The sequence below is a fragment of the Rattus norvegicus genome, chromosome 3, assembly GCF_021556685.1.
Source record: "Rattus norvegicus strain SHRSP/BbbUtx chromosome 3, alternate assembly SHRSP_T2T, whole genome shotgun sequence".
NCBI classification, from domain to species: Eukaryota; Metazoa; Chordata; class Mammalia; order Rodentia; family Muridae; genus Rattus; species Rattus norvegicus.
The window spans coordinates 123,515,872-123,533,779 of NC_141536.1; the positions used below are offsets into that span (position 1 = coordinate 123,515,872).

Consider the following 17,908-nt stretch of genomic DNA (forward strand, 5'->3'; position numbering starts at 1 on the left):
ATTCTCTATATTAAGGACAAATGAATTCTCATTTGCCATGTGCCATCATTTTCGCTGAATTGTGCTTCAGTTCCATTTGCTTCATTTGAGAACCATGCTTGTTACATGTTATGTTTCCCTCAGTGTTTCGTTTGCCTTGTTAAGATGTCCAGCCATTGTATTTTTCATGGTATTATGTTTTTAAATCATTCAAATAAGTGTATGAATATGACTTCCTTCTTTCCTCCTGTCTGGAGTAGCCCTCTAACTTACTTTCTAATTTGAATTTATTGCCTCTTATATCTGCACTGAACTGTGATTGCACAATTTTAATTTTATGGCTCTATTGGTCAAGGTCAACTTTTATTATATTCTAAGGAAGTGAAGATATTTTATTCTTAGGCAATTTAAGGAAAATCAGCATATGCAAGAGAAGTAAACCTTCCTGAATCTTTGGATGTATAAAAATGGAGTTAGTTTCCCTTCACACTGGATCAACACATTTTTGTTTTCTACGAAATACAGAATTCCCTGGGGGCTCCAACTGCATGTGTAGCAGAGAATAACCTTGTTGGGGCATCAGGGGAAGGGGAAGCCCTTGGTCCTGCCAAGGTTGGACCCCCAGTGCAGGAGAATATGGGGGGGGGACAATAAGGGGGATGTAAAGGGGGAATATCTCTATGGGGGAGGGGGAGGGGAGAGAATGGGGGTTTATGGACAGGAAACCAGGAAAGGGAACAACCTTTAAAATGTAAACAAAGAAATATATCTAATCATTTTTTAATTACAGAATTCTATATAGAATTCGTGAAAATGCATGTGTAATTCCATTGCTTAGAAGTCTACAATCTAGGTGAATCACACAGGAGTAAGATGGTCCCTGTGTTTCTCCCCATTATAGGACTAGTGATTAGGGAATAGTCCAGACTTGACTTTTAGTCATTATTTTGTACCAGTTGGGAAATGAAAAGTTTCATCATATTAAGTTTCCCTTGGTAGATACTTGGAGAAATCACAAGTTCCATTGGCATATTCTGAAATGTCCTTTCCTTGATCACATTTTTCAAAGACTTCATTGCCTGGTGAGTGCATTGGGAATTTTAAAACGCATCCTGTGATCAAGAGGAAAGGCAGACATGTTGGTCAAGCTGATCATTTGCTTTGTGGATCTCATGCTTGCTTCAGCCATTGTTGGCACCCTATATGCTGCCTACTTGATAGTAGCCACAGGTATTTTTATCTTAGCGATTTTTTACATTTTCAGAGGAGAAATGGGGGAAAACTATGACCTCAACAAGGACAGAGGCTGGGTGCTGGAGTCCAGCAATGCTACAGAGAAACCCCTGGCGGGCAATGGAAAGAGAGTCAGTTCTCAGATGCTTGCTGGACACTTCGCAGCCCTCCGGCCCACAGAAAAAGAGTCGCCTTTCTGAAGAGTCCAAGTGCAGTGGAAGAGTCACATGGGAGGATTTCCAGAATGCTGTCAACAAGGAAAATTGATTTGTTAAGGTGGTCAGATGTTCAGCTAATTTCTCCTTGATTCGAAAAAAGTAAGTAAAATACACGTTCGGGATGTGAGGGAAAAACGCTTTCTTGTTGTGTGAGTTCTGCCTTCCATTTCTCCAAAATAGAGCAGTGGCAGCCGCTGTGTGTCTCAGGGTAATGGGTGTTAGCTGTAAACCTCGTTTACCAAGGAAAACAAGTGTTACTGTCTACATCAGGAACCAAGGAGAACAAGTGTTACTGTCTAAATCAGGAACCAAGGAGAACAAGTGTTACTGTCTATATCAGGTGCTGAGCAAACGGAGAGAAAAAAAGAGATCCCACCTCCTCTAGCAATTCGGATGAATGTTTGACAGAGGTGGAAATTTAAGAAATTTGTCACTTTGACCAGATTTGGGATTCTCCCACCCCCTTGATTCCAAGCAGCAAAGAAAACCAGTGCACTCCAGTGGGTGGTGGCTTTCACAATGGCCTTTACTGCATGTGAGTGTGAAGTGAGTCCTGTTTTCTAACATTGGGGACTGGAAACAATGGCCACTCTAAAGAAAACATGTCAGTGTGGTGGAATGACACTTCAAACGCTGACATGGTGCTGACTTAGAATTCTACCTAACAGCTTTGGTTCAATGAAAGCAAGCAGGTGGGCTTTTGTCCCCCATTCTGTCGGATAAATGTCTATTCTAAGTGTCTTGGGTTTGAGTTCTTATGGGTAAGTTGTATTTTTGTACATACATGTAAATTTGGTTGTAAAAGACTCTGCTTAAATGAGCCCATTTGTCAGTCCTATTATAACTTCTTAACACCACTTCTTAGCTCTCATATCTCAACCTTTTCATATCTTTTGGACTTTCTCATATCTTAACCTTTTCCAGACATTTCTTTCCAACAAACTGAGAAGTTTACAATAAACTGAAAAACTCTGTATAACACTTAGGTGGACACTTTACATTAAAAAAATAGTAAAATCATAGTCTATAAGAAAAACTAAACACTTCATTCTATAGTTAGTAAATATCTAAAATCACAGAAATCTATAAATTCTATCTAGTGTGATACATTACTATCTAGTGTGATATAACACTCATCCACTCTCCAGGCTAGTCCAATGCCATCTTCACAGAATAAAGCTGGTAAAATTTGGTTGGTTGAGTACAGAGTCTGGCAATGAATTTCAAAATGATGCTCATTGCATAGTTTCAACCTTTATACACAGATACAGAAGGAGCTGATCTAACTGTAGGCAATAGGCCACACTGCTAAACATGCCTTAAAGTGGTAGCCTTAAGTGCTACCACACACTTTATGACCTAGAAATAGTTTCGCAAACTTGACTGTCATGCAAATATCATTCAAGAAGGTTGCAGTCAGTTTTCCTCATTGGAGCTCCATTAATTCATATCATGACATATGTAAGAGGACCAGGGAAGTGGGGAATAACTCACAGCCTGGATTCTGAGAGTAAAGAAGAGGAAATCCCAAATGTGAGAGCTTATCTGAGGTCAGGGACTCTAGAAAAGAAGGACGGGACTGCAGAGGTAGGAAGATGACTGCAGAAAGGGCAAGAACAGGAGGCTACATGGCAGCTCTGAGAGTGGAAAACTGGACAGAGCCAAGGAAACAGTTATATCAGATTGGAGGAATTTCTGGACACCTAAAAAGAGTCAACTGTCACTTTGGTAACATTCAGGGCTAATGGCTATGGCTGCAACCCAATAAAAGCTCTGTTTGTGATTTTTGCCATTTGTTCATGATGGAAAGGATAAAGTTGATGGGAATAATGTGATAAGAAATGACAACAAAATTGGTCCTTACTTTGACTCTGTTGAGGCTGGCTCTCAAGCCCTCCTCATTCCTGTTTTACATCCCTCTTCAGATTTGCAGAGAGCAAACAACTATCTTTTGCTCTACTTCATTCCAGATTCTTGTGAAACCAGAGAACTAGCTACTCTTTGGCCTCTATATGGATTTCAAAAAACATAAATACTTAATTCAGTTAGGTGAGGATTCATTTCTAAGACTTCTTATGTACCAGTGATTCATCCAGGGGCTCTCTAGAGCCTTCCACCCTTTTGGGACAGACAGTTGTCTAGTATGCTTCTCATCCAGGAAAGAAATATTCTCTACATAAGTCCTGAAAAGGAACTGCTCAATTTCTCCAGGGGCATTTGGATGAGAGTCTGTTTCTCACAAGGCAGCCTGTTCTCGAGAAGTTCTTTGTAATATCTAGTGGAAATCTGAGTTCTGACATTCTTGTGTCTTTGCCCCATTTCTGTTCTGTTAAGCAATCCAAAAACAAATTACTGCACCAGAATCCCAGATTCTGAGAAGAAAATAGCATTTCTCCTTATGGATTTTCCTCTTAGTGCTTAACGCAGTGAAAAGCTGCCTTTCCGTGTACAAATAAGACTGATATAAGATTATGCTGGTTGGGTTATGGTGTATTTCAGGGGTTTTAGTGTATAATTTAACAGAGGCTCTTGATGTGCCCTTTCTGACTTCTTGTACATACTGCTTAATCAAGAATTTTGAAAAGCCTTCCCTTCGAGCTTCTGCAAGCTCAGTTTGCCCTGAAGAACAGCATTTGATTAGCACATCTGACACTATCAAAATATAACCCTAGTGAACTGACCCACTTGCACTTCACACAGAAAACCTAATGCTACCCGAATGACTCCCACAGATGTCCAATAATTTTTCAAGTGAATGCTATAAATTGGAAGAGCTGGAGAATCTGGTCATTCTGGACAACTGCCAGTCCTACCAGTATAATATTTTGTGGAAACAGTAGCAACAGTAGAGCAGAGAGCTACGCTTTCTGTATAGAACGAATCCCATTTCTTCAAAGATAGCTGCAAGTGGAGAAAACAGAGTGTTGTTCAGCCTAAGTCAGTAAGACCAGCTAAGCAGAACTGTGGTAGGAAGGAATAGTTCCCATAGGAAGGATCCTTGTGTTTCTTCATTACTTTTGGGGGAGTCAGTACAGAAACCTAAAGTTTCTGTGATTGGCAGAGAGAGAGAGAGAGAGAGAGAGAGAGAGAGAGAGAGAGAGAGAGAGAGAGAGAGAGACTATCTCAGAGGACAAAGAGGAGAATCTCCAGCCCTGAAGTGCATACCTACACATCTTTCTTTTTGGTGATGCCTCTGGTGACCATTCTAACAATATATATGCCCCTTTGGATTTGAGAATCTCAGTAAGATTTTGGCATTACTTGCTGGCAACTTGTGTCGACTTGGTGTCTCCTTGGGTCTTCATTGCTTAATCTTAGAAGGAAGGCGTATGAAACCAATCCCTTAAATGGCACTTTCAGGTCTAAATGCTGCACATTTCAACAAGCAAAACCGAGCTTTAAAATACAGAGCCTAGGCATCCCACATGGAAGTTTACAGCGTCTCTTTTTGCCTCTTGACTTATGCTTTGCTAAAACCTCTGGGATACATGAGACACGGGAGCCCCCAGAGATGTGGTAGTTGTTTCTAGGAACATTTCTACAATTCAGGAAGAGATTCTTCAGACATATTTAGGAGCAACCCAGTACCCATCCCCACAGTTCCCTTGCACTGCTCGCTCAGTTCAGATGCGACACAGCATCACAGGTATTCAGTGCCTCGTTTGCTCAGGAAGGCAGTCCAAACTAAAGCCACCAGCTTCTATTCTGCACATAACCACGGCATCTCATGCACTCACCATTGGTCACTGGCATTGTTTTTCTCAAGGATCCCAATTTATTTGCCCTAATCAAACCAGGAGCATCAACCTGAACTGCCAACCGCCTGGGAGGGTCAAGTCGGAAGACATACTACTTCAAGGCCTGTTTGAGAAGAGTACTTTCAGGGTGAGAATGGGAAATGTACTGAGACTATGAAGGAAAGCTGAGGACACAGGGCATAAGTCGAGAATGCCTAGTATGCGCAGACTCTTAGTTTGATGCAGAGCACTGTACGCAGTGGTCTAGACACTTAGCACTTTCTGGCCTAACAGTTTGTTACTTTGGGCATATACTGAGAATACTTTTAAGACTCACTAAACTAAGCAGTATAGGCCAAACAAAGACCTCTTGTGCTTTGGCTTCAAAGCACTCCTACTGTGTTTCCACATGAAGGGCCCCATGACTGTATGGGGGTAAGATACTTAGAAGTGAGTCAACTAAGCAAACAAGATGTACTTTTTTTCCTTCAAAAATTATAGGATGAGTTTCAATAAACTTCCAACTTGACAGTTTTGCTTTTATCTGTTTTTAATATCTTTGTGTTCCGAATGACATTAATTCAGGCTGTCCAATTGATTTACATTGCAAATCGTCTTTTATGTCTTAAAAGACAGATTTTGTTAAAAGCAAATGAATGGCTTTGGCAATGATTTCTTGGATAGGATACTAAAATCGTAGGCTAAAGATGTAAAAATATATAAAGTAGACTACCTTAAATTAAAAACTTCTGTGCATCAAAAGACATAACTAAGAGTGAGAAGACAACCCACATAATGAGTAAGAATATCTTTCAATTGTCTATATGACAATGATTTGTTCCCAAAATGCATAAAACCTTAATAACAATGACCCAACTGAATAATGTGATAAAGGTTTTTAATAAATATTTCCCCCCAAAGAATGCACAAGTAGCTAATGTAAACATTGAAAGATGTTCCGTATGATTAGTCATTATGGAAATGCAAATCCAAACAACAATAGTTCCATAACAATAAGAAACACTATAATTTAAAATGATAAAAATGAGAGATGTCAATAAGCAATTTGAAAGGATAGAGCACGTGGACTGTTGGCGGGAATGTAGACTGATGTAGCCTGTGTGATCCCTCAAAATAACAAAAATATAATTATCATGTGGTCCAGGAGACCCATCTCTGATTGCACAGTAAAAGTAATTTTAAAACAATGTTTCAATGAGTTTTCTCACTCATGTTTATAACTCACAATAGCCAAAGGGCAACAGTAATTCACGCTTATAGACAGCTGACTGTATAGGTAAACTGTAGTGTGTACATTCAGTGGAATACTATCCAACCTTAAAAATGAACCCTATGCATACTAAAATATGAATCAATTTTTTGAGAACATTAACAAAATCTCACTAAAGAAAGTAAACTCCAACCATAACAAGAGAAATTATTTTATGTGGTTCCACTTATATGAGTGGTCAGATCCATAGAAAGAAAGTGGAATGGTGGTTGTCTTTGACTTGGTAAGGGTATATGTGCCTAGTTTTTCAGGCCACAAAGAGGTCTGGAGAGTAAGCAGCATGACAGTGTAATGTGGCTAATGTCACTGCATGGTACTCTTAAGCACAGAACTTTATGTCTTCTAACTTACCAAAATCAAAAATCATAATGAAAAGGAAGCAGATGAATTTTAATCCTGTCACAATTTTATTTTGTTTCTGAAATAACATTTAGGATAATATATGAATCAAAATACTCTTAATTTTTGTATGACTACAAAAACTAGACTATAGGGAAAGATGCTCATCCTGGTAAAACATTTGTTTAGCTTTTTTAAAAATTTGAATATAACATTATGTCCAATCATATCACAGTCTGTGCCTTTTAAGAGAAAATTATTCTGTCTGGGGTAACAACCTGTTATGCCATATTTGGGGAACATCCCCAAGTGGTTGTAATGTGCAGGCAGGTTTGTCACACTGTGGTAATTTAGCTTATTTTGGCACTGGTAAACATAAGGTGTCTCTCCACTGACTGTTGGCTTCTCATGACAAAGAATTCATTACTAAATCCCATGATGAAAATCCTGTAAATATGTAATAAAGGGTCTTCAGTGGGCCGACAACAGTCCATAACACAATGCAATGCACAACTGACTTGCTTTTGGCAATCCATGTCAGCACTTCACTTGCTATTTCAATGCAATTGATTCTCAAGAAAGCATTTAGTTACTGTTTTTTTTAATTAACTTGAGTATTTCTTATATACATTTCGAGTGTTATTCCCTTTCCCGGTTTCCGGGCAAACATTCCCCTCCCCCTTCCCCTTCCTTATGGGTGTTCTCCCCCCCACCCTCCCCCCATTGCCACCCTCCCCCCAACAGTCTAGTTCACTGGGGGTTCAGTCTTAGCAGGACCCATGGCTTCCCCTTCCACTGGTGCTCTTACTAGGATATTCATTGCTACCTATGAGGTCAGAGTCCAAGGTCAGTCCATGTATAGTCTTTAGGTAGTGGCTTAGTCCCTGGAAGCTCTGGTTGCTTGGTATTGTTGTACATATGAGGTCTCAAGCTCCTTCAAGCTCTTCCAGTTCTTTCTCTGATTCCTTCAACGGAGGTCCTATTCTCAGTTCAGTGGTTTGCTGCTGGCATTCGCCTCTGTATTTGCTGTATTCTGGCTGTGTCTCTCAGGAGCGATCTACATCATCATCCTGAGTGAGCTAACCCAATCACAGAAAGACACACATGGTATGCACTCATTGATAAGTGGCTATTAGCCCAAATGCTTGAATTACCCTAGATGCCTAGAACAAATGAAACTCAAGACGGATGATCAAAATGTGAATGCTTCACTCCTTCTTTAAAAGGGGAACAAGAATACCCTTGGCAGGGAATAGAGAGGCAAAGATTAAAACAGAGACTGAAGGAACACCTTCAGAGCCTGCCCCACATGTGGCCCATACATATACAGCATTTAGTTACTTTAAAGAGAGCATAACCAAGGCATGAAGCTTTCCTGAGGACACCTGTTAAAAGGCATTAGAATGAAGCCTACTGCAACAAAAGCTGCCACAGGGTATTCTTGAAACAAGATAACTTGTGTTATCTTGAAAATACATAACTTATGCCATATGTGTGTGTGTGTGTGTAGATAGATAGATAGATAGATAGATAGATAGAGATATATACACACAAACAATCACTATTAATACTAATTGTCAATTTGAGTGGACTTGGAAATTACATGAGATCAGTCAGCCACATATCAGAATGTGTCTGTGAGCACCTTTCCAGAGATGGTCACATGATGGAGGACTGTCCTGACCTCATGTATGGTTTAATACGTTGATGTATTCAAGATTCAAATCCCCACTTAGAGGAAATGGGTCAGGAAGAGGTGTCCTTGGGTGTGATAATTTGTCCTTGTCCGGCCTGTTCCACTCTGCTGTGCACCATGATGTTTCTCCGCCATGGCCCCACCACCATAAGAAACCCCCTGAAACAGTGGTCAGAAGAGAGCTTTCCTTCCTTAAGCTGTTTTTCTTGGTGATTTTGTCCAGTAATGATAAAACTAATATATAACCATATTTACCAAGATTTGAATTCATACTTCTCTTTTAGCCTGGATCTATTGAGGTAAATTTCCAACTTTGACTTCTTTGCATAACCACCTAAGTTTTCCATATTGTGATATGCATGCTCATATTCTTATCTATGAGCTGAAATCAGGGTTCCCCCATACTGTGAGAGCTATGCAAGGATATTTTAAAAATCTTTCCCTCTGTCATTTACATTGATATCAGCATAGTCTTGGCAAACATAATGTAGACATCTGTCTGCATTTTCCTTAAGTACTGGGATCTTGACTTTTGCCAACTTTATTACCAGGGATTCCATTGTGGGTTTCTACAGTTGAGATGGTTTGAACTCTAAGGTACAAGTTGGATCAGTGTTCAGAGCACTAGTGTCTCATCCTATGTGGACTAATTTGGGCATGGTCTTACCATAGCTTTAAATGTGACAGTACATTGTTCTGTGCTCTTCTGTGAGGAGAACAGAGGACTGTGTGTAGCCTTTTAAAGCACAAGTACATTCCCCCATTGCTTTACATTCCCCTGGCCAAAGTAAGTCTCAACATAGGGAAAGATCGGTTGGGAAAAGAATTACCCTCCAACTATTAGAGTCAAAATGAAGGTGCTATTTGCTGAACAGTGATTTTGTATAACTATAATGATTAATAGAATCAAACTTTATAATCAGTAGATCATATGTAAATACCAGCTCAATATTATTAACTTGCTTTCATTCATGGAAAACCAACATACTACAATTACACTTAACATTGCTAGGCTGAATTTTAGTACAAAATTTGAAATTTACTTACTCAAGGCTTTAAGATTTTCCCCTTAATTCCAATGAAAGAAATTGGTCTGGTTTGTTAGGTGGGAATTGAAATGACAACAAATAAAAACAAAAACCAATGCTTCAAAGCTGGATCTTCCCATTGCAGTATTCCAAGGACAGAGATTGTTTCATTGTGTGCCCTGTCAGTCAGTTCCTCTACCTACATCGCCTAGAATACTATGTAGCATCCCAGAGGGATGCAAGGGTCTTGGTGACAGAATAAGGTTTAGGGCAGGAAATATCCTGGGTCTACCCCTGCTTAGTTCTGAACTTAGGCAATTTCTGTAAGTTCACAAGTAAAAATCTATTAGTAAAATATGCCTGATGGATGAGGAGGTTGTTGTATTAATTAAATGAAATAACATATTAAAAACACAAATCATTCATCAGAAAACATAAAAATTGACAGATTTCTTGGACTGTAGTTACCAATTTTTTTTATTTCTCTACCACTGTGTTTATTTGTTTATTTAAATTTGTTTTTAATAATCAGTTACCATTAGAGTATATTTATTCCTTTATGGATAAGTGGCAAGTAATATTTCTAAGTTACATAACTGTCCATTTAGACTAATAAGTGAAATCAATTATAATAAATATGAAAATTTATGTAATTATCTAAATTCAGTTTCAATAATTTGAGCTGTCATCGTTTTCAAAACTTTCATTTTTTATAATGCCAGCTAATAGATATTAACCATAAAGGAGATAATATAAGAAATCACATAATCAAGTATCTCAATAAATACCTCAAGAATTACTAAGATCAAATCAAATAGGGCTTTTAAAGTAAGAATTTATTATATCCTCCAGTCCAGTTTATGTGTAAATGGATTGATGAATGAGAGAAACAATGACTGACATGTAATCTGGAAATGGTTTAACCTGAGCTTTGCTATCTAGTGGTTTCCCTGCAGAACATCTTTATAAACGACCGTGAGTTCTCATACTTGTTCATCCTGATGAGTCCAAAAGGAACAAATCACCGATTTCTGTGCAAATGAGATTCATGTCTCTGAAGCAGGCCTGGGGAATTTAAACACACGCACTGGAAAACACTATTTTCCCCTAGAGAACTTGAGCTTTGTAGCTTGACTTGTTTAACTGGGAAATGTTTGCTACACGGCATGGAAAATGACATAGACGCCGATCTTATGGAACACCTATTGTGTTTATACACTCACAAATCACAGGCATATAAATTGATCGTAAAAAGAAAATGAACAATTTCCGAAAATGGACATGACTGCAATAAAACCTATCAGTAGTTGTATAGACTTTTCTGAAGGTATTCTAACTAGTATTATGTAAAATACAAATGAAAATAAATATACAACTTCTTCAAAAATGGCTTTAGTCTGAAAACATAGACTTGCAAAGTTTGCAAATCCCTATGCATTCATTTGCAGTAGTCCCAGTGTGCAGAAATCAGCAAGGATTTAGTGTGGAAGGGTTACGCCAGTCACAGAACAAAGCACCGTAGGAGTGGGTGGAGGACTCTGATGAAGGAGGGGCTGCAGACTTCAGTCTGCCTTTTATTTCTGAGAGATAAAGATAATGCTTCTTGTTGTTGCTATTGTTGTTGTGATTATATTTTTCTTTTTAAAACAATTTTTAAATTCACACATATTTTGATCACGTTTTCTCCTAAGTCACTTCAGATTCTCTTTCCCTTCTACCCAACTAACCTTAAGATTTTTCTCAAGAAAGAATCAAAAACCCTTCTTGGGCAACCTACTGGTCTATGAAAAGAAATAATTACATATATATTATAATATATATTATATGTGGTGATAAAAAGACTTCTAATGCTATTCTTTTATACTCATGGCCAATGCTCTGTTCGGCCACCAACTTCCTCCTATCACAGATGGGAACAAATTGAAGGCTCACAGCCAGACATGAGAGAGAGTGAGAGACTCTCAATTTTAGGCATTTTACCACCAAAATTATTAGGCAAATAATCTTCTTTTGAAATACTCACTTCAGACATTTTGTTACAGCAAAAGAAAATGCACTAATTTCAACTGAACACAAATGGTATAAAGTAATGAAAGGAACAGCGATAATTAGAGTATGGAAAATGAAGAATAAGAAGTAGGCTAGGTGTGGTAGTACACAGACTGGTAGAAAAGGACTTAGTGACCTAGTAAAGTTGAACAAGAATTAGAGATCATTCAATCTAAAGAGAGAGACAGGTGGCAAGAGGTCAAGATAAGGCTAAAGCCAGAAGGGACTGGAGCATGTGACTCAGCACAGCTCTGTGACATAAAAGTAGAGACACCACATGTGTGTCTGGTCTGTGATGACCAGTCATTTTCAGGTACCCTCACTGACATCACTCAGAATTTCTGGTAATTCTAAAGGAACACACACACACACACACACACACACACACACACACACACACACGGAAGGGAAGTCGTACACCTGGATGAAGAACCAGGCTATTAAAGATGGTGGTGAGGAGGATTAGCTTTCTTCAGGAGCTCCTAAATGCTTATCCAAATGCACACCCAAGTGGTCAGCCCAAACACACAAGCATCACTAAATGAACTCAACAGGCTGCATTTGTTTATTTCATTGCATATAGTTACATGATGTGTGTGTGTGTGTGTGTGTGTGTGTGTGTGTGTGTGTGTGTGTGTGTGTGTGCAACAAAACTAAAGAATAAGAATTTGAAGAGGAGAGGGTAGGGACATGGCAAGGGTTTAGGGGACAAGAGGGAGGAGAAATGATGCAACTACATTTTAATCAAACTTTTAAAATTTTAAAGTATTTACTTATATTTGAGGAAATATTCAAATCAGAGATATTTAACCTACTTGGAGATGAGAAATATCTTTCTGACTGTTCACCCCTTTGGACATGCCTGGTATCCAGCAGGACAGTTTCTGTTTCCTCTGTGAGGACAAATTAGAAATGGTATGCTACTTACTCAGAGAGAAGTCAAGGAAATTCAATTTGTTTACTTTTTGTTATTTGGAAATATGTTAATGAGTCAAATAGAGACCACGTGGTCTATTGGTGAATGGCCATTGGAGAACAAAAGATGGCGGCCATCTTCTTTCCAACAGGACCTCATCCTTTTCTGTCTTTGCCAATTGCTTTGCATCATTTATTCAGCCCTCCTTTCTTGGCTTAGTAAACTCGAAACCAAGAAATAAATCTAGCCTAGAATACTTCCTTCTTAGGTGACCTTCCATAGTAACAGCCTTCCAGACTACCAATGGTAAAATTAGCCGCCCACAGTGAATTAACACTGTTTTCCTCTCTTAGCACGGAGCCAGTTTTGTGTCATGATTGTTGAATGCCCTTGTTCCCGCCTCCCACAAACACCACATGTTGGTCAGGCACACATCCACTGCTTAGGATTCTGCAGCATCTGCTGTATCATTAAATTAACAGTTTTTAGGATTTTTTTTAAAGTTTAATAGCTGACTATTTTACCCAAAGTAGAAACATATAACATTACCAAGCCAATTCTTACGTTTAACACTTGGTTGCAATAAAGTTCATCACAACTCCCAGGCTTGTTAGATACCCTGAGTTTCAGCTGAGGAAAAACTGCCAGTGATCAATGTGATATCTTAACGAAGGGAGTAATAATCTATTATGTGTTAATTAGAACTTGCCTTCAGATGGGAGGGAGCCCATTTGAAATGCCACAAGTCACCCACCATCCCCTTCTAACATAGTACTTTGATGTAGACAAGCATGCTTCTATTCCAATAAGAAGTAAGGGAAACAATCATTTAATGTTGGAAAAGAGTGACTCACCCTGTTATCTCTATCTGCCATGGTGACTAATGTAGCTTTCCTGTAATAGATGGCCAACAGAAATTAGGAATTCCTCACTATTATTCATGCAAAATAGATCACTTTACATGATATTTTTATGTGATTCAACACGTCTTCTTCTCCTTTCTGAATACATAAGCAAATGACCTTTCCACATCAAAAATGCACTGTGGTTTGTACACTGGTCTTTGCAGCCAGTAGTCCTGTCCCAGTGCATCTACCATGCTGCAGACACATCAAACGCAGAAACGTGTGATCTTTAAAAGCAAATGTGTCATCTCTTCCTTCCCACAGTGCCTTGACTGTCCCACTCTGTGACCCCATGGATATAATTTATAGTTTATTTGTGAAAGAAAACCTCCCATGGTCTTCTAGAGAATTAATTGTTCTTAGCTTTCCTGGCAGAAATGGTTTCTCACTTAATTTCAGTTTTAGATTTGTTCATTGCCTTGAAAAAGAGATGTAAAATAATCTCACTATAACAAATACAGAGCCAAATAATGGACACCTCCTTATCATGAGCAGGGTGTGCTGAGATCACAGCTCAGCTCAAGAGGGCCGCGACCTTCCAGTTGGGGTTTTTCAGTGATCAAGACAAGGAGGTTGGGACCTGTTTGGGGTGATGGGGATGGGCTCAGGTTTCACAGTTCCCACAATTCTCATACTAGGATTTCTGATGTGATCTCTCTCCAAGTTTACATGCACAACTGCAGTAAGAAAGCTCAGAGGAAGCATGATAATTCCACATCAGTGCTTGAAAGTGAGCACAGATGTACCAAGGGCTTAACCCACCTTAGCCATTTCTTTACTGTTTATTAAAATAACAAGAGATCTGGAGGGATAACTGCTCTAGACCTCCTCAAGTTTTTAAGGTATTCTGTTTCATTGAAAAATTAAGGAAATGGCTATGTCATTTGAATCATGGCCCAGGCTCAGCATTCTTGTTCCCAACTCAACTATCTTATTTCATAATCTTTCTCAGAAAGTAAAGACCCCATAGTTGGGGAAAATCGAATCTACAAAGCAAACATGTCATCAGCCACAGTGTCGCAAAGGCCTTCTAAATATACTGTTTATTTGTTCATAGTGTATCTCTCAAGTCAAGGAAAACATGGTATTATATTTTTCAGTAGATGTGTCATGCATTTGAAATGTGAAAACGAAGTAGGATTCTGCCATTTCCTTATTGTCAGCCTGGTAAGTAGCCCATACATGCCTCTCTCTTACAAAGTCATACCCTCTGTTTTTTTTTTTTTACATGCCTACTACTCATAAAGTGACAATTCGGTTTATCTCTGTATCATTCTATTCTAGAGAAGAGACAGAAATTCTGGGCAACTTCTAAAACTTTTAGTTGTGAGAAATGTTCTTAAGTTGATCTGACCAGATCTCTTTATGCTATTATAATTTGAAAATAATGAAATAATATAAAACTAAAACACAGATTTACAATTGATCTAAGTCTGTCAGGAACAAAGACAGCTGAGAGAGAGGGGGAGAGAGAGAGAGAGAGAGAGAGAGAGAGAGAGAGAGAGAGAGGAAGAAAAGAAAGAAAGAAAGAAAGAAAAGAAAGAAAGGAAGGAAGGAAGGAAGGAAGGAAGGAAGGAAGGAAGGAAGGAAGAAGATACCAGCCAAACATGGGGGCAGGGGCACAGGCTTAATATTCCAACAAATTGGTGGCTCTGGCAAGGGGTATCAGGAACTTGAGGCCAGCCTTAACCAACCAAAATGGATAAAATAAAGCAGAGACACAAGTAATACAGCTGGATACTAGTGCTGTTGTTGTTTTTAAGAAACTCAGGAGAAACTTGCTGTAAGTGTTTGAAGTTGATAAGCATTCTCTTTGTATGAGATCAATAATACGTGAGCTGCGTTACAGGAAATAGCACATTTGCAGCACTTGGATCATAAAGCTCAGTTAGAGATGGCATGAATTATTGCATCATGATTTTCATGGTTAGATTTTGCTAGGTCATTTAAACTGCCATCTACACACAAATAACAATAAAATTCTCATTTAAAAATAAATAAACAAACAAAATCCAGAAATGCCCACAAGTTATGGATAAGGGGAGAGTCATAGTACGCCAAAGCATCGCATTTTAGGACATCACAGCCTCAGAAAAATGGAAGCCATTGCTCTGAAAGCTCAGCCTTGGAGAGAATAAATATTTTATTTAGTGACATTGGGCCACACTTGGTGAAATGTCTTTGGAGCTTCACATACCTAGAACTGTCAAACTCTTCTCAAGACATTGAAAACTCTTTCCTCAAAACGTCTTAGCCAGCGAAACTCAAGTGCTGTTATTAGTGTAGAAAATAAAATAAAAATAAATGGTCATCTCGTTTGCTGGTCTCAGCATGGTCCCAGTAGACCATCCTTCACTCAACTGAGGAAGAACAGTGTAAATCTGTGCTTCTGCCCAGCTGTGATTTCTCTTGCCTCCCTAACATGTTGGAAAATGTCTTACTTGTCTCATCCATCACATGGTCTTTTGCTAGTGTAGACTCTTTGTAAAACTCCCCACTTCTCCTTGTACTGTTCCTAAGTGCAATCAGTTGTATTTTTGCAACTCAGTGGGTTTTTTTTTGTTTTTGTTTTTGCCAAGTCTTGCCTCATGCTGTAGCATAAAGAATTTCCCAGAATTACTACATCCTCATAAAATTTATTGCAACAGCTGTAAGCACCAGAAGAGTCCAAAGAAAAAGGAAAACCAATAAAGAAGTGACAACTGTTTGGAATTGCAAAGGGTCATTAGGGTTCCAGAACATACAGTAAGGATATTAAAATTTAGATATACAAGTATTTGCCCATGTGAATTGTTTAGCAGAAGAATATTATTGCCCTTTTTAACTTACAAACTTTTGGTCACTTTAAGCCAAGATGTTGGTATAGAATCTGATCTGGGGAGTGATAGAAAAGGTGACTGGAAATGGAGTAGAGATGTGTGGTCATGGGGAGCTAAGGTTCCCTCAAATTGCACTTGTGTGTGCACATGGAAAGACTCCTTTGCATTGTTTCTTCCTCAGGTGCTGAAATGGAGGGTCGGTCAGAAAAATAATAGTGTGTTATGAATCCAGCCGCAGCACACCAGTCCTCCTAGGGAAGCTCTGAGCAGTGGCATAGAATAAACCTCTAAAGTATTAGCCATGGAGCTGGATCTATACCAGCCATGCCAGCCATGGCCTGCCAGTCATGAGTATGTGCTGCTCTTGCAAAGGACCCAGGTTCAACTCCCAGCACCCGCTTGATGGCTCACAATCCTCTGTAACTTCAGTTCTATGGCATCTGACACCCTCTTCTGGCTTCCCCAGGAACAAGAAATGCATTTGGTACATATATGTGCATGTAGGCAAAATATTCATATACATAAAATGAATGACTATTAAAGAAGTTTTTTAAGTATCGAGGAGAACAGTTAACAAGCCATCTGTATTCTTGTTCCAACCATCCCCTAGGCAGTGTGTTTGCAATGCAGTTTGAAAATTGGACACATGGCTGAGCAGAGGACAGCTCAGGGTTAAAATCACTTACTGTTCTTTTAGAGGACCATGATTCAGGTTCCAGCACCCACATAATGACTCAAAACTGCTTGGAAATTCACTTGTAGGGGCTATAACACTTCTGGCCTCTCCAGGCACTGACTGCATGTACATGGTCTACATGTGGACAAACATTAACACACACATACGAATGAATAAAAATAAGCAATGTTTCTTTTAGAAAAAAGAATGTCTAAGTGGCTTATAGAAGGCAATATACTGAAACCACGAGGCAAAAAAAATCAGATGTGCGCACTTAGATAAAGAGTCATCCATCCGTGACACTTTCACAAAGGTGGCTGCTGTAAAATGGTGGCCTAGAAAATGTGAGCTGGAGCCCAAGAAGTGCATAGACTGGCTCTTTGAAGCATTTGAGACTGGTGCAGATCCATTTGTGCTGAAAAATCACAAGCTCAGAGTTGTGCATACTTCTTCTAGACGAGTCAGGGAAGGGCTCCTCCGGACCAATCAACGTGCAGTCATGGCTGTAAGGCTCTGATGGACCTCATTAGAGGATGTAGAGTTGAGAGCATAAGGTGCTGTTGTTGCCTTAGACCATACTACGCCTTTCTTTGTGTTAATCACAGACCAGCATGTACGGGGGTGCATCCAGGATCTTTCTATATGTGTGTCTGATATTCAGCTGCAGCTTATTTTAACTTGGGAGATCTGACAAAGCAACACCATCTGTCAGCCATTTTATTTACACACAAGTTAAGTTACTTTATTGCCTTAGGTGCTCTGGTTTTATGTGCTTGAGGGAAAGACACCCTTTCTTTAGTTCACCGCCTGTCTTGGTTTAGGTTCTTTAAAGTTCAGTCTTGAGATAAGGCATGGGTACAGTTATGTTATTAGTCAGTCCATGGGAAGACTTGCTGCAAAGCAGTGGTGAGTGAGGTAGCTATAAGGCTTCAGATTGTAAAAAAAAATACTCTTTATTTTTGTGGTGTCATGGGTTGAAAACAGTATGAGCTTTACTACTGAGCCCTTAGCAAAGGTGCTCA

At 39.1% G+C, this 17,908-nt stretch overlaps 1 protein-coding gene across 9 annotated transcripts in view; it reads left to right on the forward strand.

The window, feature by feature from the left end:
• Positions 1 to 994: 994 nt before the first annotated feature.
• The window catches only part of Ankef1 (ankyrin repeat and EF-hand domain containing 1), a 73,769-nt gene continuing 56,855 nt past the window's right edge, over positions 995 to 17,908 (forward strand). For 4 of the 9 annotated variants that reach the window (XM_087650979.1, XM_087650993.1, XM_087650998.1 and 1 more), the window contains exon 1: positions 1,108 to 1,529. The gene's annotated coding sequence lies outside the window, so the exon portion shown is untranslated. Of the gene's footprint in view, positions 1,062 to 1,107; positions 1,530 to 17,908 lie in introns of those variants that run through there. The other 5 variants (XM_087650980.1, XM_087650982.1, XM_087650981.1 and 2 more) reach the window with 3 other exon arrangements.